This window comes from Heloderma suspectum, chromosome 3 (assembly GCF_057233095.1).
Source record: "Heloderma suspectum isolate Gila_16-S chromosome 3, 16-S_ref, whole genome shotgun sequence".
Lineage (NCBI taxonomy): Eukaryota > Metazoa > Chordata > Lepidosauria > Squamata > Helodermatidae > Heloderma > Heloderma suspectum.
In genome coordinates, this window is record NC_139460.1 from 37,198,332 (window position 1) to 37,212,026 (window position 13,695).

The 13,695-nt window shown below is 43.3% G+C and overlaps 1 protein-coding gene across 1 annotated transcript in view; it reads right to left on the reverse strand.

Moving 5' to 3' along the window:
• The window catches only part of SLC46A3 (solute carrier family 46 member 3), a 134,415-nt gene that overhangs the window by 59,878 nt on the left and 60,842 nt on the right, over positions 1-13,695 (reverse strand). The window lies entirely within an intron of this gene.

The window sequence follows — 13,695 nt, forward strand, 5'->3', positions numbered from 1 at the left end:
ATCTTTGCACAAAACGTTCCCTTGATATCTCTGATTTTCTTGAAGAGATCTCTAGTCTTTCCCATTCTATTGTTTTCCTCGATTTCTTTGCATTGTTCATTTAAGAAGGCCTTCTTGTCTCTCCTTGCTATTCTCTGGAACTCTGCATTCCGTTGGATATATCTTCCCCTTTCTCCCTTGCTTTTCGCTTCCCTTCTTTCCTCAGCTACTTGTAAAGCCTCATCAGAGAGCCACTTTGCTTTCTTGCATTTCTTTTTCTTTGGGATGGATTGAGTTGCTGCCTCCTGAACAATGTTACGGACCTCTGTCCATAGTTCCTCAGGCACTCTGTCTATCAGGTCTAATCCTTTAAATGTATTCCTCACCTCCACTGTATATTCATAAGGGATATGATTTAGGTCATACCTGAATGGTTTAGTGGTTTTCCCGACGTTCTTCAATTTAAGCTGAATTTTGCAAGAAGCAGCTCATGATCTGAGCCACAGTCAGCTACAGGTCTTGTTTTTACTGACTGTATAGAGCTTCTCCATCTTTGGCTGCAAAGGACATAATCAATCTGATTTCGATATTGACCATCCGGTGATGTCCATTTGTCGCCTCTTGTGCTGTTGGAAAAGAGTGTTTGCTATGATCAGCGTGTTCTCTTGGCAAAACTCTATTAGCCTTTGTCCTGCTTCATTTTGTACACCAAGGCTATGCTTGCCTGTTATCCCAGTGATTTCTTGACTTCCTACTTTAGCATTCCAATCCCCTATGATGAAGAGGACATCTTTTTTTGGTGTTAGTTCAAGAAGGTGTTGTAGGTCTTCATAGAACCAATCAACCTCAGCTTCTGCGGCCTTGGTGGTTGGGGCATAGACTTGAATTACTGTGATGTTGAATGGTTTGCCTTGGATTCGTACTGAGATCATTCTGTCGTTTTTGAGATTGTACCCCAATACTGCTTTTCCCACCTTTTTGTTGACTATGAGTGCTACTCCATTTCTTCTAAGGGATTCTTGCCCACAGTAGTAGATATAATGGTCACCTGAATTAAATTCGCCCATGCTTGTCCATTTTAGTTCGCTGATTCCCAAGATGTCGATGCTCAATCTTGCCATCTCATGTTTGATCACCTCCAGCTTACCTTGATTCATTGATCATACATTCCAGGTTCCTAAACAATATTGTTCTTTACAGCATTGGATTTTCTTTTCACCACCAGACACATCCACAGCTGAGTGTCCTTTCGGCTTTGGCCCAGCCGCTTCACTCTTTCTGGTGCTACTTGGAAATTCCCTCTGCTCTTCCTCAGTAGTATATTGGACACCTTCCGACCTGGGGGCTCATCTTCCAGCGTCATATCTTTTAGCCTTGTGATACGTTCCATGGGGTTTTCTTGGCAAGAATACTGGAGTGGGTTGCCATTTCCTTCTCCAGTGGACCACATTTTGTCAGAACTCTCCACCATGACCTGTCCATCTTGGGAGACCCTGCACGGCATAGCTTATGGCTTCACTGAGTTACGCAAGCCCCTTTGCCACAACAAGGCAGTGATCCATGGAGGGACTATTCATCTGTGCACATGCCTTAATACACACACACACACCAGAAGTGTGCAACTGCAATAGACGAATGGTTTGTTCTCCTCACCACAAAATGGAGCTGCATTCTTTATTCTTTTTTTTACTGAGGGTACTGTTTTTATTATGCAATTGTCCTGAAACTACATATACATAACAGAACACTCACCCACAAAGAATTTCCCTTCACGTTGCATGGTTCCCAAGGGAAAACAGACATGTTTAATTTGAAATAAATGCTGAAATTTATTGACATTTGAAATGATGCAATGCTTGTAGTTCACTATGCAGGTATAATAGAGTTGTACAACTACTCCTTTAATTTAAAAAATAGAAAAGGCACACTCCGCATGGACAATTATAAATATAGCCAAAGCAGGAGATATTAAAGTGGTTGTCTTCAATTTTCTGTGCCCCCCAAATCCTCAGCCATTAGAGCTCTGCACATGTCATAACCACACCCCCAGCAAATGCTGGGAAGTTGCAATATTAACATCCACACCTTTTACTGTTTGCATTATTATTGTATGCACTGAAAATTTAATATATTTTCCCTGTAATGAGAAAAGACAGGAGAAGCAGGTGGAAAGCACAGGAGGATTACAGGATGATGATGACATTGTGTGGAACCCCCATAAAAGCCCATGAACAACACAAGCTGGTAGCACTTGAACAGCCTTGTCTGGAAGCATCCATGATCCAAATTCACCCCACCCCCCAAGCTGCTTTTAGCCATGATTGAAGGGAAGCCCTCTAAGCACAATATGAGTGCCTGTATGCTTTCCCATGTGTGAAAGGCAGTTTGAATCAGGCCATGGTGTGGTATGGGGGCAGGGAGAGGGAGAAGGTTAGACTTTGTCCTGTACTGCCATGGCACCAATCCAGTTGGGGTGCTTGCCCCTACAGCTGCTTTTAGCAAAAGAAAAAGACATTTAATGTGGCCCTAAGATACTTCTTATACTTTTATAGCTATGTATACTCTTAGATTTAAATTCCCTGATGTACAACATTTTCACATTCATAAAATATTGCTACTGTACAGAGTCGAAAACAAAAATACCTATATCTAACCTACATGTACATGATGCTGAAACAGCAGCTGGCACTATCAGGCAGGCCCTCACAGCACTGACAAAAGGTTTACCAATGCTTAGCTACTGAGCAACCTCTAGTGTTCATTTGCAAATGTTACAACCCCAGTATTTTTTTTCCCTTTCACAGTAATGGAACAGGTGCCTTGGTGCAGTAAACCTTACCTGTTCCCACTCACTGTTTGTGATACACGGGAATCTTGGATTAGTGGTGTGTACAGCATCCTGCCTTAGAATGAAAGAATTTGCCTTGGAAACCCCAGCATATGATTCTATTTTTAAACAATGAAATTTTGATTAAAGAAAACACAATATGGCAGTACACATACAGTATAGTACAAGATGTTGAATGAGTTGAAAACATCAGAACTGCACTTGGATATGCTATGGGAGCATATCTAACCGCACTTAGATATGCTATGGGAGCATATCTATGGGGACATCAATGAACTTTAAATAAGCAACTGAATAATCAGTCATACCTCATGTGAGATATTATCGAGAGCTCCTGTAGAACATTTTGTTAGACTAAAGCTATCAGGTCCAAAAAATTAAAATATTTTTAAAGCAACAGTTTATATGACTTACAATTAAGCCACATTATCCCAGAAGACGCCATGGTTTGCCCTAGTGACTGCTCTAGTATGGAAACTTTTACTTTTCTCATTACACTCCATGGTATTTTGATGCCATTAACATTTCATTCAAAGTTATTATTAGTAGCATTTGCATTATCAATATATTGAAAACTGAAACAATTGGAAACAGTAACCACACAAAACAATCTGGTTTGGCAGTAACTTTTTTCACTGCAGTATTTTTAAAAATACTTTCACCAGTTTCAGGAAAGGGTGGGTTCGAGTAGGGTTTCCTGAGGCTTTCAGAACACGATTTTAACGTAGCAGTGTGTTAAAAGGGCCCCCCAGAGAGTCTTGTTTTGGAACAAACTGACGCCTACACATTATTATCTTTGCTACGTTTTGCAGTGTCGTGTGAAATTTATTTTTAATCTTTAGCAAAACATGCCTGTGTTTATCTAAAATTCAGAAAAGGCTAAATAATTTAAAACAAAATCACTTTTCAAATAATTACATGTACAATGAAGACTGAAACATAAAAGTCTAGTGCAAGTTAACAAGAAAGGGTTGGTTAAGGATCAAAGAGAATGTGTTTATTTTATTTCATGAATACAAATAAAAAGGACTTTCGCTTTAACAAGTTCATGAATGGCTGTTGACAAAGTCTAAATAGAAGAAATATTTCCCCAACAGGATAAAGCTTTTTCCCGTAGAGGTTTATATACATGGAACAGGGTGTTCACTGAGAGCAAAGGTATAACATTAATCACGAAAGACTTTTTATTATTACTTCTATGTTACAACACTGGGGGTTGGATCCAGATTTAAGCTGGATCAACTGCACTGGTGGATGTGGACTTTCCTGCCTCCTCTTTCCTACAGCAGCCCCTCCAACCCCCTGAAATGCTCTACAGGGAGTCAGGGAACATGCTGAATGGGGTGAGCTGTGGTGTGGCGGGGAGGGGGATCCCCAAACATCAGGTGGAGGTCCTTTCCTCTCGAGGGGAAGGCAGATCTTGGAAGCCAGATCCCTTGAAAAGGATCTCCTTTTACAAGGTTCTGTTGATTTATAAACTGAGGTCTTAAAACCATTTGTTGGTAAATAGTCCCTCTGAACTCAAGATCTCTACTCTAGAGTAAGTAATTTTATGACATCAGTCTTACTGTAATTACATGCCCTGCACTATGCAATTGACTTACTTCAGGCTGCAGTCCTAGGCACACTTTCCATAAGCTCCATTGAACACAGTGGGACTGAACTTCAATGTAGTTGAAGGACTAGGCAGCAAGCCATTTGAAGCACTGAATAATAGCATGACTGGAACAAGTTCTAGATATATAGGGATCCCAGTACTCAAGCACAGCCCATGGCCAATGGATTGCCTTTCATACCAAACTACTATCAAAACTAGATAATTGTTTTCCTGAGATAATATTGCTGTTTTCAAGGGGAATAGAAACGTTGTTGGGGAAATCCCTTATGATTAAGAAAGGTTTCAAAAATATACAGGCTTTGCCTGCTGAAAATGCAGAAACCAAAACATGGGCAGAGCTTTTAGCCCCAATATTGTATAGGATCATAGAATCATAGGGTTGGAAGAGGCCTATAAGACCATTGAGTGCAACCCCCTGCTCAATGCAGGAATCTAAGGGTGTTTCTACATTAAGCAACCCCCCCACAAAAACCCACATCCTTTCCAGAGCTTCCTGCTCTCGGTTTCTTTGTGGGACTAGGAAGGGCTTCTTTACATTGCAGCCACATGGTTTGAACTGAGGGAGTGCCTTCGGGGTGGGGAGAGTCTTGTTTTTGTAGCTTAACTTCTGCTGGACTGTTTTCTCACAGCCCCCAGGAAACCTTTGACTTACTTCTGAGTAGACATAAAATGTAAGATTGTGCTATAAGTCTGCAACCCTTGGAACACTTATGTGGGAGTAAGCCACACCGGACTCAATGGGACTTACTTCTGAGTAGACATAAAATGTAAGATTGTGCTATAAGTCTGCAACCCTTGGAACACTTATGTGGGAGTAAGCCACACCGGACTCAATGGGACTTACTTCTGAGTAGACATAAGATCACCCTGTAAGTCTGCACCCCTCGGCACACTTACTTGGGAGTAAGCCCCACTGAACTTAATAGGGTGCTCTGAAACAACAGAGGACGTTGCTTCTGAGCTTTGTGGGGTGGGGGATCAGATGTGTCTCCCTTCGTTGCAGGGAGGCATTTTGCCCTCTTCTCCCTCCAGCGGAGAAATGCAGAGACAGGAGATGCAATGGGCAGGCAATTCTTGCCGCGCTCCTGTCAAATCTCATCCTGACCACCCCCAACAACTGAAAACAAACGCCCACAGCAGGCAGACATAGCAGTTTCTTCCGCTATTGGAGAATTTCACAGGGATGTCATGGCGCTGGAAAAAATATCACATTTTTCGCGTTTGGGGAAAACACAAGATAGGCTGGAGGAAATGACAGGAGACACCCTGGAGGGTAACGGCGTCATCTAAAGCGCCCGCAATCGAGAAGAGAACCTGGCCTTCCTCTCTGTGACAACCTTTCAAGGACTTGAAGAGTGCTATCATATCTCCCCTCAGTCTTCTCTTCTCAAGGCTAAACATGCCCAGTTCTTTCAATCTGTCCTCATAGGGCTTTGTTTCCAGTCCCCCAATCATCTTTGTTGCCCTCCTCTGAACCCTCTCCAGCTTGTTTGCATCCTTCTTAAAGTGCGGTGCCCAGAACTGGACACAGTACTTGAGGCCTAACCAGTGCTGAGTAGAGGGGAACTAGTACTTCCCGGGATTTGGAAGCGATGCTTCTATTAATGCAGCCCAAAATAGCATTTGCCTTTTTTGCAGCCACATCACATTGTTGGCTCATAGTCAGCTTGTGATCTACAACAATTCCAAGATCCTTCTCACTTATAGTATTGTTGAGCCAAGTATCGCCCATCTTGTAATTGTGCATTTGGTTTCTTTTTCCTAGGTGCAGAACTTGGCATTTATCCCTACTAAATTTCATTCTGTTGTTTTCTGTCCAGCGCTCCAGTATCTCAAGATCACTTTGAATTGTTTCTGTCTTCCAAGGTATTAGCTATCCCACCCAATTCTGTATCATCTGAAATGTGATAAGCATTCCCTGCACCTCCTCCTCCAAGTCATTCATAAAAACGTTGAAGAGCACTGGGCCCAGGGCTGAGCCCTGCGGTACCCCGCTCATTACCTCTCCCCAGTTTGAGACGACCCCGCTGATAAGCACCCTTTGAGTCCAATCCTGTAGCCAACTGTGGATCCACTTGACAGTTGTTTCATCTAGCCCACTTTTAGCTAGTTTGCTAATCAATATATCATGAGGCATTTTGTTGAAAGCTTTACTGAAGTTGAGGTATATTATGTCCACCGCATTCCCACAGTCCACAAGGGAGGTTACCTGATCAAAACATGAGATCAGATTAGTCTGGCAGGATTTGTTCTTGATAAATCCATCTTGGCTTTGAGTAATCACTGCATTCTTTTCAAGGTGCTTACATACTGATCTCTTTATAATCTGCTCCAGAATTTTCCCAGAGATTGATGTCAGACTGACTGGTCTGTAGTTCCCAGGTACCTCCTTTTTACCCTTTTTGAAGATAGGGACAACATTAGCCCTCCTCCTGTCATCTGGCACTTCACCCATTCTCCAAAATTTCTCAAAGATAATAGACAGTGGTTCTGAGAGTTCTTCTGCCAGTTCCTTTATTACTCTAGGATGCAGTTCATCTGGTCCTAGAGATTTGAACTCATTCAAAGTAATTAGGTGTTCCTTAACCATATGCCTATCAATCTCAAGCTGCAATTCTGCCCCTTCAGCATGTACTTCACCTTTTCCAGGGGAGTCATAGACCCTCTTTCGGGAGAAGACTGAGCAGAAGTAGGTATTGAGCACTTCTGCCTTTTCTTTGTCATCTGTTATCATTTTGCCATCCTTATTTAATAGTTGAACCACCATTTCTTTCCTCTGTCTTTTACTATGCATGTATCTGAAGAAAGCCTTTTTGTTGCTTTTAGCATCCCTCGCTAACCTCAGCTTGTTCTCAACTTTAGCCTTCCTGATGCCATCCCTGCAAGTCTGTGCTACCTGCCTGTACTCTTCCTTTGTAGCTTGGCCTTCCTTCCACTTCCTACACGTGTCCTTTTTAGTTTTCAGGTAATCTCTAATCTTTTTGTGAAGCCACATTGGCTTCTTCTGTTGTCTTCCACCTTTTTTTGTTGTTGGAATGGTTTGTAATTGTGCCTTTAGAATTTCCTTTTTTTACAAACTCCCACCCACCTTGGACCCCTTTTCTCATTAGAGTCGCTTGCCATGGGACCTTACTTTTCATTGTTCTGAGTTTATTAAAATTGGCTTTCCTAAAATCCAGGGTATGTGTTTGGCTACACTCGGCTTTTGCTTCCTTTAGAACCTAGAACTCAAGTATAACATGGTCACTTTCCCCCAGAGTTCCTGTAACTGCTACTTTATCCACTAAGTCATCTCTGTTGGTTAGGATCAAGTCAAGGATAGCCGATCCTCTAGTTCCTTCCTCCATTTTCTGTAGGAGGAAGTTATCAACAACACAAGTCAGGAATTTCTTGGAGGGGCCATGTTTTGCAGAATTTGTCTCCCAACAAATATCGGGGAAATTGAAGTCCCCCATTACTACTAGATCATGCTTCCTTGAAACTTTGGCAATTTGCTTTTTAAAAGTTTCATCCTCATCTTCTCTTTGATTGGGTGGCTGGTAGTAGCTCAGACCACCATGTTCCTTTTATTCTTTGCTCCATTTATTTTAACCCAGATGCTCTCGATGGGGCTACCAAGCTCATCCTCTATCGCGTCTGCAGAGTGCTGTCCCAGGAGGCTGTTCCAAATGGTCTGGAGCCTGGTCGGTCCAGTTGCTCTGGAACCGCTGGAGCATTCTAAGGCCTCCTGTGAGGCCTTGGCAAGGCACTTTGCGGATAAAATTGATCGGATTAGGAGTGTTATTCCGTGCGCTGTGGATACAGTCAGTGAGCAAGATGTGGTCTGTGGCAAACTAGTTTTGTGGGATAGGTTCCAGCTTCTTCCTTCTGAGGAAGTGGACAAGGTGCTTTCATCTGTAAGGCCAGCCACCTGCTTACTTGATCCTTGCCCATCTTGGCTCATTATGAGCTGCAGAGAGAGGCTGGGTGAGGGGATCAGACTGGTGGTAAACACCTCCCTTGAGGAGGGAGGGATGCCATCAGCTCTCAAGGAGGCAGTGATAAGACCGCTTTTAAAAAAGCCCTCGTTGGATCCCCAAGTTCTGAACAACTTTCTCCCAGTCTCGAATCTGCCATTTTGGGGCAAGGTGAATGAGCGGGTGGTGGTGATGCAGTTGAAGGCACACTTGGAAGAAGCTGATTATCTAGATCCATTTCAGCCAGGCTTCAGGCCTGGGCATGGGACAGAAACGGTCTTGGTTGCCTTGGTGGATAATACGAGGAGGGCTCTGGATAGGGGTGAATGCTCCTTACTTGTTCTCCTCGACCTCTCAGTGGCTTTTGATACCGTTGACCACAGTATCCTCCTGGACCGCCTGGAGGGATTGGGCATTGGAGACACCGAATTACGGTGGTTCCGGTCCTTCCTCTCCGGCAGGTACCAGAAGGTAGCACTGGGAGAGGAGGTTTCGGACCTGTGGCCGCTCACTTGTGGGGTGCCACAGGGTTCCATCCTCTCCCCAATTCTATTTAACATCTATGTGAAGCCGCTGGGGGCTATCATCAGGAGGTTTGGGGTGCGGTGTCATCAATATGCAGATGACACACAGCTCTACCTCTCATTCAAATCTTCACCAAGGTTGGCCGTAGAATCCCTGTCCAAATGTCTGGAGACGGTGAGTGGCTGGATGGGGAGGAATAAGCTGAACCCTGACAACACCGAGGTACTTTTGGTGGGAGACAAGAGGAGGTTGGGGGATGTTGACCTGGTATTGAATGGGGCATGGCTATGCTTGAAAGACCAGGTCTGCAGCCTGGGGGTCATTTTAGACTACCAGCTGTCCATGGAGGCTCAGGTGTCAGCTGTGAGCCAGGCAGTGCTGTACCAACTCCATCTCATACAGCGGCTGTGCCCCTACCTTTCCGACAATCTGCTCCCATTGGTAGTACATGCCCTGGTCTCCTCTCGTCTAGACTACTGTAATGCGCTCAACATGGAGTTACCCTTGAAGACGGTTCGGAAGCTGCAGCTGGTACAGAACATGGCAGCTCGCCTGATTAAAGGCAGCCGCCGGCAAGATCACATCACTCCTGTGCTGAAGGAGTTGCACTGGTTACCAGTTATTTTCTGGTCCAAATTCAAGGTGTTGGTTTTGACCTTTAAAACCCTACATAATTCTGGGCCAGCCTATCTTAAGGAGCACCTCCAGCAACACCAGACAGGCCACTTAACAAGATCAGCCTTGGATGGCCTTCTCTCTGTCCCATCAGCCAGGACAGCTAGACTGGTGGGGACGAGGGAGAGGGCCTTTTCTGTGGTGGCCCCCACTCTGTGGAACTCCCTCCCTAGGGAACTCCGCCATACCCCCTCTTTAATGAGCTTCCGCTGTGCATTAAAAACGTGGTTGTTCAGGCAGGCATTTGGGGTGGGTTAGGGTATTTTTAGAAATATTATGTTTTTAATGTAGAATTTTATTGTTTTAAACTGTTTCTATTATTGTACATCGCCCAGAGTGGCTGGTGACCAGCCAGATGGGTGATTAATAAATTTAATAAATAAATAAATATTCCTGTGCAGGGATATATATTTTTAACATACAGTGCAACTCCACCTCCCTTTCTGTTCCTTCTGTTCTTTTTGAACAAGTTACATCCTTCAATGGCTGTATTCCAGTCATGGGAGTCATCTCACCAAGTTTCAGTTACACATATCAACTCATAATTTCCCCCCCCATATTAAGAGTTCAAGTTTGTTCTGTTTGTTTCCCACATTTTTCCTCGACTCAGCATTTTCCTCTTCTGCCTCAGCTCTTCTAGCTTCTATACTTCGCTTTGCTGCTGTAGTTCCACCGTTCTGTCTAAGAATTCTTTGTCTTCTCTTATTCCCTGGAGGGTCGACACTTGCCGCTACAGTCCTCTTACTTTTTCTTCCAACAGTGTAATCAACTTGCACTTGTTGCACGTGTAGGCCATGTTGATCTCAGGCAAGAAAACAAACATTGCACAGACGTTATAGGTTACCACCACTGAAGAGTCTTTTCCTTCCATAGTCTCTATTCCCTTTATGTTTCTAGCTTTCTGATTGTACTGGGATAGCCTGCGCTTTGTCCTCTATTCACTGGAGGTTAACAACAGAGTCCCACTGGTATGGAAGTGTGTGTTACCAGAAAAAGAAATTGAAAGAATTGTTAGGGGCCTCCCCCTTGACCTCCCCTGCCAACCTCCTGTTTGATCTCCCTGCTCGCTCATTCTGCTCGCTCGCTCGCTCTCTGGGAGCTTGCTTGCTTGCATAGCCCCTAGACCAGTTGAACAACTTCCTCTGCTCTGCTCTGCTCAGCTAGGAGACAGCTGAGCAGAGCACTGCAGATGTAGATACATATTGATTTTGATGTCTACATTACTAAAAAGGATAATAAGTCTAGACTGTTGCTTATTAATAAGCTACTCAGCCCTCTTAAAGCTTTACACTTTCTTTGGAACAAAAGAAATAGGTCACAATCGTTCTGAAATCAATGGAAGTAAAACAATTGATTTACAGTACAGCCCTATGCATGCGAACTCAGAAGTAAGTTCTGTTGAGTTCAATGGGACTTATGCCCTGGAAAATTGCAGCCTTAATAGATTTATATACTGCCTTTCCTTCAGTAAAAGTCCCAGATGGCTTACAGATTTTTTTAAAAAACTCCAAAGCCTGACTAAAAACATCATACAAATATAGTTCAGAAGAAAACATAAGAGATAAAATCCAAAAGCCATCCATAATTAAAATCTGCTAGTATTTGGTAAATAAAAGTTTTCACCAGGTGCCTAAAAGATATTAAGAAGGCATGAGGTGAACATGCTTGGGGAGGTATTCCATAATCAGGATACCGACAGAAAATGCCTTTTCCCAGTAACCACCTGCCTAATCTCCCAGTGTTGGGCACCAGGGCCTCAGCTGCCTGATCCAGGGAAGTTCATACTGTAGAAAGTTGTCCTTTAAATGATGCACATTATCATAAATACCTCTTCAGATCATGGACTAGAGTATCCCTGGCTTATTTCATGACTATTTAACCACTAAGAACACCTTGGGGGTGTTCAGATAATCAGGAGAGGAAACAATACAGAGTCGGTTCTTTCCCCCACCACACGTGTGCCGGTCTCATGTCCTGGATTACCCTAATTACCCATGCCATGTTGTGGGTTGCTTTGTTGTCTGAATGTGGTGCAGGTGTAGTGACTTTTCACCCACCCTACAATCCCTACTGCAAGCCATAGATTGTAGGGTGGGTGAAAAGTCACTACGCCTGCGCTGCACACCGGGTTTGGTTGACTCAGCAACCTGCAACGCAACCTGGGTAATCCCGGTCATGCAACTGGCATGCGTGGCGAAAACAACCGACACTAGGCCCACTGATCATCAAAACCCGGACTGTTTCTTCCTCTGAAGATGGCAGACATTGACCTGGTTCGCATGTCATGGTAAGTCATGGTGGGTTAATTTGCCTGCGGGGCTCTGACACACACAACAGCTACCATTATGAATATGCAAGCCACGGCAGGGGTGCACTGCAGCTTGTTACGTTATATGAACCCATGCATCATGGGTTATTTGAGGGTTAAACAACCCTCGGATAACCCATTGGTTGTTCTACGGTTAATCCATTGTGGCTTATCGTGATGTGCGAAACAGCCCATTATGTCTGTTCCATATCCCTGTGTGTGGGAAGTCACTACCACTCAGCCTAAACTACCTTAAAAGTTGTTGAAAACTTAGATTGCAATCCTATGTACAATTACTTGAACTTATGTACATCACTGAACTTAGGGTTTACTTCTGAGTAAATGTGCATGGGTTGGGCTGTTTAATGCTGTTCTATGTTCTTTAGAGGACAATGGGAAATCACACTGCAATCCTATACATGTATCCTCAGAAGTAAAGCACACTGAATTCAATGGGCCTTATTCCCAGTTTAATGTGAGTAGGACTGCAGCCTAAATTATAAATTTAACAAATTCACTGAAACAAAGGAGCAAACCCTTTTTGGGGAAGCAACTTGTTGGCGAAACATGTTATTCTATTTATGTCTAGAGGTTTATCCTACAGTGGAAGTCTGCCTTTAAAGGAAAACCAAATCTTTACTGCAACAGTACATTCCTTTATGTTATGCAGCCTAAACATGAAGATGATGTCAATAAAGTACGTGTAGTGATGGTGTCCTGTGTATATCCTACACCAACAAGGACAACTTTGAAATGTAAATGTTTCATATCCTGATCAACAAACTCAAACATACAATAAATAAATATAGTTAGTGACAAGCCTGATTTTTTTTCTAGAAGCTTCAGCTAAACAGGAACTTGGCATAGTTTTTTAGTTCATCCCATCCTATATTGTTTTATTTAAAAAAAAATTACATCTGCCAAGTGATAAAATCCTTCTAGTTACTATTTTCTTGAAAACTATAAACTGACAAAGACAAATGTTAATTTAATACCAGTTAAGTTGTTCCACCATACTATTAAGACAAATATAATCAGCAGATATTGAAGTGTCAAAAATGGTTAAACTTGTAACTAAGCAATTTACAGTACTGCTTCATGCTGAAAACATAAATGGACTTGAAACAAAATGTGCTGGGGACAGGGAGGGAAGGAAGAGGAGAGAGAAGCACAACAGTGATAGTAGGGGGCAGTTACCCACAGCAGGGGGTGACATATAATTGCCCCTCACCCATCTGATTAGTTACCATCTGAATAGTTTGTGACTGATACATGGTGCTCATGGGGTCACTTTAAAATTTCCTTTGCAGTAGGTACTAGCCCATTTCTTCATGTGCAGCTTTGGATGAACTCTAAATGCCAGTTTTGACTTTTAAAGCCCTTTGTTAGTTGAAACCATGGTACCTGAAGGATTGTTGTTCAGTCGTTAAGTCGTGTCCGACTCCTTGTGCCCCATGGACCATAGCACGCCAGGCCTTCCTGTCCTGCGCTCTCTCCCGGTGTGTGCTCAAGTTCATATTCATTGCATCGGTGATGCTATCTAGCCATCTCATCCTCTGCCGTCCCCTTCTTCTTTTGCCTTCAATCCTTCCCAGCATTGGGGTCTTTTCCAGTGACTTTTCTCTTCGCATTAGGTGGCCAAAATATTTGAGCTTCAGCTTCACTATCTGTCCTTCCAATGAGCACTCAGGGTTGATTTCCTTTAGGATTGACCGATTTGACCTCCTTGCAGTCCAAGGGACTTGTAAGAGTCTTCTCCAGCACCACAGTTCGAAAGCATCGATTC